This window comes from Oryzias melastigma, linkage group LG20 (genome assembly GCF_002922805.2).
Source record: "Oryzias melastigma strain HK-1 linkage group LG20, ASM292280v2, whole genome shotgun sequence".
In the NCBI taxonomy this organism is placed as follows: Eukaryota; Metazoa; Chordata; class Actinopteri; order Beloniformes; family Adrianichthyidae; genus Oryzias; species Oryzias melastigma.
This window is the reverse complement of record NC_050531.1, coordinates 21,046,579-21,059,331: the sequence shown is the minus strand read 5'-3', so window position 1 is coordinate 21,059,331 and position 12,753 is coordinate 21,046,579. Positions and strand designations below refer to the sequence as shown.

At 37.1% G+C, this 12,753-nt stretch overlaps 1 protein-coding gene across 7 annotated transcripts in view; it reads left to right on the top strand.

Annotated features, from left to right (window-relative positions):
• Positions 1-1,580: 1,580 nt before the first annotated feature.
• The window catches only part of LOC112151031 (microtubule-associated protein 4), a 111,504-nt gene continuing 100,331 nt past the window's right edge, over positions 1,581-12,753 (top strand). For all 7 annotated transcript variants that reach the window (XM_024279639.2, XM_024279636.2, XM_024279635.2 and 4 more), the window contains exon 1: positions 1,581-1,710. The gene's annotated coding sequence lies outside the window, so the exon portion shown is untranslated. The remainder of the gene's footprint in view (positions 1,711-12,753) is intronic.

Below are 12,753 nucleotides of genomic sequence, written 5' to 3'. Positions count from 1 at the left end.
TAATCTTTATTAAATGTTTCATCAATAAAATATCCAAAATTAAAGGATGAAGAAATTAAGATTATAACCAAGGAGAAAATGAAAGGCTATAGGAAATTTGGATTTCTATCTCAGATTTCTGACTTTATTCATAAAATCCTGACTTTTTTCCACAGATTTGTTACTTTAATCTCAGAATTCTGACTTTAATCTAATAACTTCGACTTTAATCACAGAATTATATATTTTAATTTCAGAATTCTAGCTTTAATAGCTGAATTTTGTCTATTAATCTCATTATTACGTCTATTAATCTCAGAAGTTTGACATTTTCCCGCAGAATTCTTACATTTTTAATTATCTGAATTCTTACAGTAATCTCAGAATTCCAACTTTAATCTCAGTTATGACTTTCCCCTCCTCAGAATTCTGACTATTTTAATTCTCTAAATTATGTCGATGAATCTTTGAATGCTGACAATTAATCTCAGAATTCTGACTATTTATCTCAGAATTATGATTTATTTTTCCGAAAGTGTGACTATTTCAATTCTTAGAATTCTGTTTTTAATCTCTGAATTCTGACCATTATTCTTAGAATTATAATTTTTTTTCAAAATTCTGACTTTTGATTCTCTGAATTCTGAATTTAATCTCAAAATTCTGACTCTAATCACATAATTCTGACTTTTTTCCTCAAAAGTCTGACCCTAATCTCAATATTTGGAATATTTTAATTCTCTAAATTCTGACTCAAGTCTCAGAATTCTAACTTTAATCTCAGAACAATTACCTTTTTTCTTAGAATTCTGACTATTAATCTCAGAATAGCAATTTTAATGTCATAATTCTGGCTTAAATCTCACAATTAAGAGCAATTTGTGAGAACACAACACAACTTGTGAGAAAAAAATCACAAATCTCTCTTTGACCTTTTTCCCTAATTATCTTTCGTACAAAAACAAACTGTCAACAGAGTCATTTAGGATTTTAGACTATCATGTTTTGCTTTTCTGTTGCTCGAGACAGTTTCCACATTCACCACTAGATGTCACCAAACACCAATCTTTGGTCTGTGTCTTTCGGCTGCTGTAAACCGGCAATTGTATTAAATTCCATAACTACAAATGTTTTTCTTATGTAGCTTAACAATTCTATAAAATAAGTTTTTGGCAGTATCTGCAAGCCTTAGATCAAAATAAAAAGTAATAATGCAGCTGCTTTTGGTCAGAATCTAACTTTGTTTCCCTAAAACGTGCACATAAACCAAGCTACCAAACCATTTCACTAATACACCGAGTAAATATGATGAGAGTCTCTGACATCTTTTGTTTGTGTGACTGCGGTGACATTCCGCCGCCAGGGCGTCTTCCCCGGGTTGTGGCCGTATCCTCACCCGTTCTTCCCGGTGATTGGACCGACACTGTCCCGTAAAAGGAGTCAAACTTTTCCATTGTGCGCAGATAGTGTCTGTCAAAACTGTATTTGGGGACAAGGAAGGACCCTCCCGGGCTTCCGACGCCGTGGCTGGACGTTGGTGTGGTCAGTCAGAGCTTGCCTTTATTGTGATTGGTCAAAATAGTTTTCTTGCGCCCTGATTGGAGGAGAGCATTTCCGGGGCGGGGATAGTTCATTGCGACGCGTTGAGGGCATTCTGAGGTGGGCGGACCGTGGAGCTGTGGCTGCGACGCTTGGAGACTCCATAAAGTGTCAAAAAACAGACAACTAACAGTAAGTGGAGTTTAAATCGGTACCACCCGCTTTAGTCTGCACGGGTTCGGTGTTCGGCTCTTGTTTCGGGAGCCGAGTCGGCGGGCGGGCAGCGGAAGTGTCCGCAGCAGTGGAAAGACGGTGATTTTGGATGAGCGGTTTCGGCGTGCATCACGGTCACGGTGTATGGGTGTAGGTTGGTGCTGCTTTCGGGTGTTCCTCGGAAACTTTTACTTTCTGACTTAGGCGTGTCACAATGAGAACAACCCGCCTGCTCACATTCACTCCACGTTATTGGACTTGTGTTGTCTTTCGTAGCCACTAGTTTTTAGTGTTGACTTTTCACTCTATTCGTTTTCCCCCAAAGTGAAACCGATTTTTCCGAGTTTTTTTTTTTTACAATCCGCATTTCTGAAGTTGCACGGTCACACTGCGAAGTTATGCAAGCCTTTTCTGTTACCGTGCCTGTGTGTTCATTTCCAGGCCGTGAAGCCTTTTCGTTTACTGTTGTTAGAATAAACAGGGGCTTAATCCGACCTGAACACGTTCGGATGATTTCCATAGAGTTAGCAGACGGCCCTGCACTCTGGTTTACGCAGCAGTTATCTGTGGCAGCTGCAGATGCCATGTGCAAACCATAAGCAAATTCATATTTAAAGCATAAAGGCAGAGACGGTCATTGGAGACGTGAAAACAAAGGGAACTATTGCCATTTAAAGCCCTTTATTTAATACACATGGTGTCATTTTTTTCAGCTTTTATTCTATTAGTTGGTAATGAAAAAAAGTAAAAATATGATCTAAATAAAACACTTAACTCAGGGGAATTTTGTACAAGGGGATGTGAAACTAAAATTCTGCTTACATGCTTAAAATAAATCTCAAAGACAAGGAAGCAGATTTTTTTAGGACTTTTATTTGTACAGTAAAATGCCTAAAGAGGACACATTTTGATTTTTTTTAATCTATTTTCAAGTTTTTTTTGTAATTATGAGTCAAAATTTTAAAAACTTGTGTTATATTCAAGGACATAGAGTAGCAATAGTTAAGTTCTAGGTGGGACAGAGCAACCCCACCCCCCCTTCCAATAACCCATTGCTGAGAGCTCTCTGTTCTCACGCTCTCCTGCTGGTACCCCTAACCTAACATTACCAATAAAAACAGCAAGCGATGTTGGAGCCATCCACAGCTTTGAGCTACATACAAGCTCAGACGTTGAAAAACAAAGACGTTCATGGATCCGTCTGGAAATGGATGCATCAGAATGGGGCGGAACAGGAAGCTTGTATCTCGCCCAGCTTTTCACAATTTTTGAATCAGTATTTTTTGTCTGCTCCGGTTTCACAATTATCTCAATAAAGAGATACTAAGAAATGCAATTTTAAGCTTAATTTTCTTTAAACATGTCCTCCATGAGGAAAATGCCACAAGATCAATTTGCACATAATTAGGGTTACTGTTTCAGTTCAAATATGTGCGGGCAGCATTTCCATTAGTTTCTGAGCTTGGTTTTTGAGTTTTAGGTTTTAAAGCAGTTTTAGAGCATCAAACTAAATGGATCCAAACACCTTAATTAAGTCTGGTGAGCTACAATGTGAAATAAGCTTATTATTCTTTCTAAACTTAGATTAGTGTTATTTAATATACATTAAAATATAGTAGATATGAGGGATTTAATAATATTTTTCAGGGGAATTTGGAATATTTCAAACAGAAAATCACAGATATATCACTGCACTTGTTGACAACTTAAGGTGTAAATCACAGGGATTTGTGGACTTATTTATTAATGTCTGCTCTGATACAATCCACACATCTATTATTTACTGCTTCCTCTGGGCTTGTAAAGGTCAGACCCTTTTTGCCACTCTTTCTGTGAAGATACAGTCAGTAATGGGTGCAATCATGGGGTCTGCTACCAATTAAACCCTTGTGCTATACCCACAAGACGGTGTGCTAATTTTTTTTTTTTTCAATTATTTTTGATTGTCACTGGTGTCTGTGGCAGACATAAAATCATTTCCACATTTGTCATGGGATGGATAACACATCAGTGTAAGGCTTGGGTCATCTGGGCCCCATAAGATAGCACAAGGGTTAAAGATGTCTGTACTGTGTTCCTACAAAGGTGTCCAAATCTCACTAGATATACAGTACGTTGGAGGAATTTTGGCTCCATTCTGACTGTCTTCTTATGACGGTATCTTAATTCTTTTGCCTGTATCCATACGCTTGATTGTTTGTTCACAGTCATGGACAAAGGTGAGTGTAGGACCAATAGATTGACGGTTAAATCAAGGGCTTTGTCCTGACTCAGCTCTCTTCCTCTCATTTCACTGTCACAAACTCTGCAGAGGCAACACTGTCGGTCAGTCTAACTCTCTGTCTGCATTCCACCTTTCTGTGGCTGAGAACCGTGGACCCTGTCTTAAAGATGCAGGTTCTTCTCCCACCTGATCCACACTAAGCTGCAAAGAGTTCTGGATGATGGCTGTGGCTTGAGGAAGCCAAAAAGATCACATCATCTGCAAACAGCAGAAGATGCCATTTAGTTGTGGTTGTGTAAAGAAAGGGCAACCCTGGTAAAGCCCAACACTCACCAGACACAAGTTTGATTGCTGCTGGCAATGTGGGGTAATTTGTCCCATTCCAAGGCACCCCCTCAAGATATTAGGACACAATTTAAATGTCTTCTCTGAGACTGCAAATGTCAGCTAACTCCTCAAATACTTTGAAGATGGATTATGAGCTGGCCCAATGTTCTACAGCCTGAACTAAACATCACTGTTTCTCCTTAGCCCGTGGTTTAACTATCAACCAAACTCTTTTCTTCGGTAGTTTGACATTTCCATGGAGGCTGAGCAGTGTTTGTCTTCCTGTAACCACCTCTGCTGGTTCATTCTCCAAATGTGAAACCATGTGTATAGCTTCTGCTCTCTGGGTCCTCATCATGGGTCTCTGTCATTCTGTTTAGCTGCATGTTGTCCAGACTTAAACATCTTAAAATGTTGGTCCCAATATTGGAAACTAAAGAAGATTAACATACCTTTACATAAATTACAGGGACGTAACAATTCATTTCACCAGTGATTCTATTCATATCTTAGTATGTGATTGTTCATACAATTCTTAGTTGATATTGGCTCATTTCGGACGATCCAATTCATTGACCTAAAATCGATCCAAAACATCTTTAGTCAAAATGTCAGCAGGTGTGACTCAGGGATAAATGATGAGTACTGAACAGTGCAGGTGAAGTCTTCCAGATTCTTTGTATTTATTGCAAAATAATAGTGTCAATTGAGTATGTGCACAAACAAACAAGCAAACAAGAATGAATGTCAAATCCATTCACATTTTAGTTTGATAAAGTTCAGCCCAATGTTGTCAAAATTTTTACCACATTCTACCTCACTGTTGTCCACTGTGATGAATCTTGATCATTTTTACATAGTAGTAAAATACACTTACAATCTCTCAATCCAAATGGTATCTTTCAAGATTGATATAATTGATTTGTTTCATTATTGAAACGATTTGATGATGGTAAATGTTAATTCAATTAACAATTTGACTCAAATAGATCCATCTGATTATATCATAGGAATAAAAATAATTAAATTGGTTACAGCCTAAGTTTTTGGATATGTTGTGACAACATAAAGATTATCATTTTGTTTTATTACAACTAATTTTCAAATTTATTTAAACTTTGCTGCACATAGTTAAATACCAGCTCTATCTTCCCTTCATATTCTATGCAACATTATTGTGCTAGTTATGAACAGATATCAGTACAAAATGAAGTGACTGCAGTGAGGATTGTCCCTCTGCCTGCCCCACCTCCTGTCTGGAGTCCAGGCCATTCAGATTACTTCCCAATCCTCCACTAGCCAGATTACAGGCAGGAACTAAGAGGTGGGACTTATCTCAGGCCTTGAATTCATTATGGACCTGATCCAGATGCATCCTTAGTTACATTCCTGATGATTTGCTGAAAACCCGCTCAGAAATCAGGAATCAGGTTCTATGATGTTGGGTTTAGAATCATTAAGGCCAGCTCAGTGTTTTTTTTTTTTTTTGATTCATATGAGTTAATTTGGTCAGAATACGTTTTGATCATGCACTGACTGCTGCATTGTCTTCACAAAAAAACAAAAATGGCTTCTAAAAAAGATGAAACGTTGTCTTAATAAATCATATTTCCACCTGAGGTTTTTGATTTGAAATATATCTGCAAATGTATGTGGCTAGTACTGCTTTAGTGACTGGTAAGCAGTAAGGCCACAGGAGACAGTTTTATGGCATTATTTTCCAGATGCTGGCTTGGGTTAAGTACTGACAGGAAGCAGCAAAGACAAGTTTTTCTTTAGCCTTTTTAGAAAGCTGCCTTTTCCAGATGAACATCTGTTTCATTCAGTAGCTATTTTAGTCACAAGTTTTCAAATGCGCCACCGAAGCACTCAGCCGGGGTTTTTCCCCACGGTAACCAAAACCAAAAGGTGTTCTGTTCAATTTGAAAGCAAAAGTGAACACATACTCTTTTGCAGTCTAAAGTTCTTCAACATACATTACGCTCAGAGGTTTCCTGAAGCAATCTCAGCTTTAGCAAATACTCAAAAAAAAAACTGTGGCTATCAAGGATAAATGAGCGACTTTAGCTTTAAGATGAAAGCTTTTGAAGGGGTTTGATAGTTCCTGGAGGAGTGGATGAGCATTTCCAGAAACCACAAGGTAAAAGATTAACTAGCGTGTTCAGAGTTGGTGAGAGTTGCACTGAAGCCAGGTCTGATTGATCATGTTAAAACATTAATGTTTTCCTCTGCATAGATCTATGTTACAGTATTTGCCTGGGGCTTTTAGCCTTCTTTAAATAGCAGATAATAATACATACGTAATGAAGGTGTAATAAAATGAATCGTCTGCATATGTGTTTTTAGAGATTTACTGCTTCTAAAGCAACAAATTTATTAAACTGCAGCTTTTTATGTTTATAATTATGGATCTTAAAGACTATTATTCTTATGGGATTATAATAATCACAAGGTAGTGTCTGTAGGCGTGTTCACACGGGCATGTTTGGATCCATCCCAAAGATTTTTTTCTTGCTCTATTTGGCAATTTGTTTAGTTATTGCAGTATTTTTGTGCCCTAACTTTGATGCTGTACTGTAGCAATTTAAATAACTGGAATAAAAAAATGTTACTGTGACTTTACTTTGTTTGTAGTGTGTGTTTAAAACAAACACAACTGTTTATTTTATAAAACAAATGACAGTCAATTAATGGTCCACTACTTTTTAACTTATGTCATATATAAGGTGTACTGAGCGAGACAAAAGAATTAGAGATAAGTCCGTCAGTTAGCTGGACTTTATTAACCAAGTTCACAGCGTTTATGGTAAATGGCATATACTTGTATAGTGCTTTTCTACCTTCCTTGAAGGCCCAAAGTACTTCACAGCCACAGTCCCATTCATCTATTCACATGTGATGGTGGCTCCGCTACCAAACACTGGCGCCAACCGTTCACCTGAGGCTAATTGGGGTTCAGTGTCTTGCTCAAGAACACTTCAACAGATGGACCGGCAAGGGGGGAATCGAACCCAAAATCTTTCAATCAGGAGTTGACCGCCCTACCACTGCACCACAGCTGTTTGGCGCATTCACAATACCTGTTAACTACCAAATGTATTTGTTACATGTAAAAAAATCAGACAGATACCACTGTAACAGACATTATTATGACTACGGCAACTCCCAACCTTGTTAGTAACGCATAAAAACAACAATGTTCAACACAGCTAACCGTTAGCCTCGTTAGCGTATTAAAAAAGACTTCCAGCCTCTTTGCAGCAGTTTTAGCACATAAGGTGCTCCAATTTCTGAGGCATATTGATGGTTTTTTTTTTTAAATAAGGCTTTCAAGTGTCTTTATACTACAAAAATACCATTAAATGCCATTATTCCCTAATGAGCCTCTGTTAGACTTGCACTGTTTTCATTTATTCATTTAGCAGTTCAAACGTTTGTCATTTATCATTACCAATCAAACAGATTCTGTGAGGCTGTCTATTTTGCAAAGCAGCCCAAGCTTGACATGAGCTTTGAAGTGAGACTCCTTTTTTTGTTTCTTTTAGGAACGTGGTTTGAATAAAGTAAAGACTTAATTTTTGTTTAGAATATGTAAAGTACACAAACCAATTTGAGGGTATTTAAAAAAATACACTAAGGATATAGTACTGCCCTGCAGGGCTTTCAATTACATCCTGACAAATGGAGGTTAAAATTCAATTTGGTGGGTAAGAATAACCAGATATGGACAGACAAGCTCTTCAGATTGTACCCTACCTTCACCCTGATGTAGCTGGGAGTTATAGAAAATGCTGGATTGATATGTTGAAACAAAAACATACTCGCCAGTTTGGTGGTCACAAAAGATCCTCTTTTTGTTTGAATAATTTCTTTTTCATTTTTATCAAGCAAATAATTAAATTATCACTTGTTTTGGCCAGAAGCAGAATCATTACATTCATGAAAATTGCAAATAATGTTTCTTCTATTCATTGGCTGCATGTTGACTTAAGCTTGTATGCTTGGAACATATGCCAAATAAAAATCTTACAAAAGTGAAACGGTAGAATAATCTTTTAACAATAAAGATTTAATAGTGTATGACTTAAAAAAAGAGGAGAAACTAAAAGAGGATGTTTAAAATTCAAACTGCTTTGTGGTTGTGATTTGCTGGAGTATGAACAAGAAAACAATATAACGTATTGTTTAGACAGTTTTTTTATAGACCAATAATTTTACATTAAAAACCATGAAAGACAGTGAAACTTCACATAAACACAAAAATAAAAAGCAGTTGTCGAATTGGCTGGTGATCAAAAAAGTTCATTTAGATCAGTGCCGCCCCACCTTCATAGCTGCCTTTACTACAGGCGGTGCAAAGTAAAGGTTGACACTCAGCCCGGTGCATGTTAATGTTCTACATGCTGATAAGACAATGACAAGTAAATCTTGAAAAATTGGTGAAACTAAAACAAAGTAAAGCAAAGCAAATACAGGAAAACATACATTTTCTAATGTTTCTTCAAAACTGTGTTTTGTTCTTTTTAAATTTTTGGTTTTTCTAAGTGTGTTTGTGTCTTAAATCAGTTGAGTTGAGCAGGTCAAAGGTTTTTGGGTAATCAGTGTGCTCATATCAGTCGCCAGGCTTTCGTGGTGTCCAGTTGAGTATGTCAACATCACACAGGAGCTTTGATTGTTTGAAATCAAGAAGTCTAAATACATATTCAGTTAAAGCCAGGGCATTTCACTTTTGACAAAACAAATCCTGGTTTTAAGATGTATGTCTAGACATGTGCATGTACAAGTTAAATAACAGAAGTCTAACCTGAAAGCTGTGAAGATGTGCACAGATGAGCCAAGTGACTCCTCATTGTAAACCTGATGAGTAACTTAGTTTTTCCTTTTAATTTTTGGTTAAAAACTGCATAATCATAAATAAAGACCACTGGGAATGCTTTTGAAATGCATCAAAAGATGATGGGTCTTTAAAAAACCCTGCTATTCATGTGGAAATGGTGATGACATTTAGCACAAGAATGAGGGCTATAAGACTAGATAATACTTTGCTGTAACTATGCGCTTTTACAACAATTATGTTTTTGGAAAGTGTATGCTTCCATAATAATGATAAGAAGTTTCTTTTAGAATTTACTCTTAAAGGTCTTCATTGTATGTGGGGTCATGGGTTATATGTGTAAACGGAGCAAGGGTTTAGGTTTGGTTCTCTTTTTATTTTTGTCTGTTTTTGTTTTAAACTGCGCAAGTATAAGTAGTGTGTTTTACAAATAACACTTGATTGGTTTATTGATGCTTTGTTGGTAGAAAGTGAGCCTCCACGGTAAAAGTATGGAGCGGTTTCTGTGGCACCATATTGCAAGCAAAAGTCACAGTTTTGAGATCAACGTTTTTTAAGTTGAAAACAAAATGAAGTGAATCATAATTTGTAAATCAAACATATTTAATATTTGCTTTCAAAACTTTTTTTTGTGTTCTCAAACTTTTTTTATTTGCTTGAAAAAAATATTTTTGAGGTTACAGCACAAATGTTTTTAGATGCATAGTACCTCATCTTGCTTTTGCCCTGTCTTTGATTTTGCATTCAAAATTTTCTCTCAGGATTACGTTTGTACCACCCCAAACAGCCTGCTGATAGGTCTAAATTCTATCCAATCGGGTGTCTCTGCCTCGCATGGTATTCTTGGGGACCGTGGCAGACTTTGAACTTTCTACCTCCAGTGATTTATTTCTAAGAACTCATGTTAACTTTTGTCCAGAGTAGAAAAAATATTCATGAAAAAATGCAACTTTCTCTTAAGATTTCAATGTTTTATTCATGAAAAAAAGTATAGCTCATCATAATCGTAACTTGCGGCGGGACGGAGAGGAAACTGAGACATTTTAAACATGCTCGTTGTACATTTGAGCTTTGTTGTTTCTTCTGAGTTCTGCTCAAAGTGAAACGGGCCAGAATGGTTGAAGACTGTAGAATTCTGACTGAACAGCGCCAATAGTCCAAAGTCCACCTTGGTCCCCAAGCACGGCAACGCGAGGGAGAGACGCCTGATTGGATAGAAGTTAGACCAATCAGCAGGCTGTTTGGAATGGCACAAACGTAATGCTAAGAGAAAATTTTGAACGCAAAATCAAAGATAGGGCAAAAGCGAGATGAAACACTCCACATCTGAAAACGCTCGGCCTGCAATTGCAAAAACATTTTTTTGCAAGCAAAAAAAAAAAAGAAGTTAGCAAACGCAAAAAAAAAGAAAGCAAATAATAAATATTTGTATTTGCAAATTATGATTTTTTTACACTATATTTTGTTTGATCTCAAAACTGACTTTTGCTTGCAATTTGGTGGCACAAAAATCACTCGATCGAAGAGCAGCAGGGCAGATTTTGAAGGTGCAACCACAAAAAAACTGGGTAAAAAAACAACAAAGAAAACCCATCCAACCACACTTCAGGAAAAGGGAAGTGTGAAAGCTTACCTTAACTCCAGTTTCAGGTCACTTAAAGTGAGCCAAAGTGCAGTAAGTGACTCAGCATTTTGTATTAGACAGAAGCAATGCAAGACTGAAGAAAGTGAACTCAGAAAAAAAAGTCAAATGATGTGCAACAAACTTAATGTATTGTGGTAATCCAGTTCCTCCATAAAAATCAGTAGCATAGCAGGACAAGTCTTGTTTTTTTTCTGCCTCCACGTGGGCAACTTTTGGATTTTACCAAACGCTTTAGCTTGATTGACTTTTTAAGAGCACACTGTTTAAAATCAAACCAGACTAAGAAGTGAAAATTATTGTCATTCTCCACCCACTCAATCTGACACCATGAGGTTGTCATAACACGCACTTGCTGCTATGTCATGGTAAGTGAGGTTCCAACCGGTTAGCTGGAATGTTATCAGGTGAGTTTCCATTATAATGTGATGCACAGTTTCACCCCAAAAAGACATTGACCACAGCAAGTGATTAGCAGTAAGAATCAATGTGGAAAGACCCAAATCCTTTCATCGAGAGGGATTCTGTAACCCAAAAAACTTGAAAAGTCCCCGTCTTCAAAAACTTTTGATGGATGTAAAGTTTTAATTTAAGACTTGACTGAACTCTATGAATTGACTGTTTTATAGCCTTCAACTGCTTATTGTTATAGAACAGAATAGAATGCACATTTATTGATCTACAAATTACCTTATTGTAGTTTTATTAAAACAGCAGAAAGGTAATAAATGAAACTGAAAATACACTTAATTATAAAAAACAACAATGATGGTCTAGTGCATGGGTCACCAACCTTTTTGAAACTGCGGGCTACTTCATGGGTACTGAATCATACGAAGGGCTACCAGTTTGAAATAATAAATTTGCTTGGTTTCCCTTTAGTTCTACATTATTAATAATGAATAATGATACTTCTCTATGTGAAGACACTGATTTCTTAGCATAATTATCAATAATGACAACAAGCTCTTAAACAGATATTAATATTTAGATCTTTATTAATCTCAACAGATCTTGTCACATTTAGAGGTAATGACCAAATGAAATGTTAAAAAAATAACTTATTAATTAATTATTAATTAATTATTATTAATTAATTATAACTATTATTAGTGAATACGCTCCTCAAACGCTTTAATTCAGTCTCATGCACCCGTCCCTTTATTTTCCTTAAACCTCTGAACAGGTTGATTGACAGATCCCACTGCAGGCAAGAATCTGCGGATGATGCGTTCACTGACCTCTGGACATAAGCGAACAGCCACTCGGCCCAACCCAGTCCACTAAACTTTGTCATTTTTAAACAACCCGCAGCAAAACAAATCATTTTCTCAGAGAAAACGTCAACACTATTTAATCACTCGATTATATCCTGATCAGTGCCGGCGTTCTATGTTTTCTCTGATAAACTGCTTAATTTTACTGCCGATATCCGGTGCTCGGTGAACGCACCATGCAGAAACACTCAGCAGCCCTGGGTTCTGTTTCCATTACACATGAAACTTTAACCAAATTCTAGGAATTTAGAAAAAACAGTATCGCAATGATACGGTTTCATAATATTGCGATAAAACGCAAATCAACTCACGCGATAAGTCATTATAATCGTCTAAAAAGGAGCATTTGAGTGACGTCACAGCAGTGTGGTGCGCGCGTGCCGCGCTGGCTCGCACAGCGAGTCCACTGACAGTCTCAGACGCAAGTCAGAAGTCTGTTCAGTGGTATTTGAAAGAATGTCCAGAACAAGTATTCAGGCTGCAGAAGGTTGGCTACAGATGAAGCGATGAGGAAATCTTGGTTATTGATTTTACAGAGGAGATGCACGATCAGCTGTGACGCTGTGGGACCTCTCATGGCGCCCGCTGTGCTGTACTCAGACAGACACTTCAGAAGCGCATTTAATACGAAAGAAGTCAATTTCCATTACAGTTCTACGAAAAATATCCATCCATTTCAATACGCCCCAAAACCAGCCTCTCTACGTGCAAAAACGTT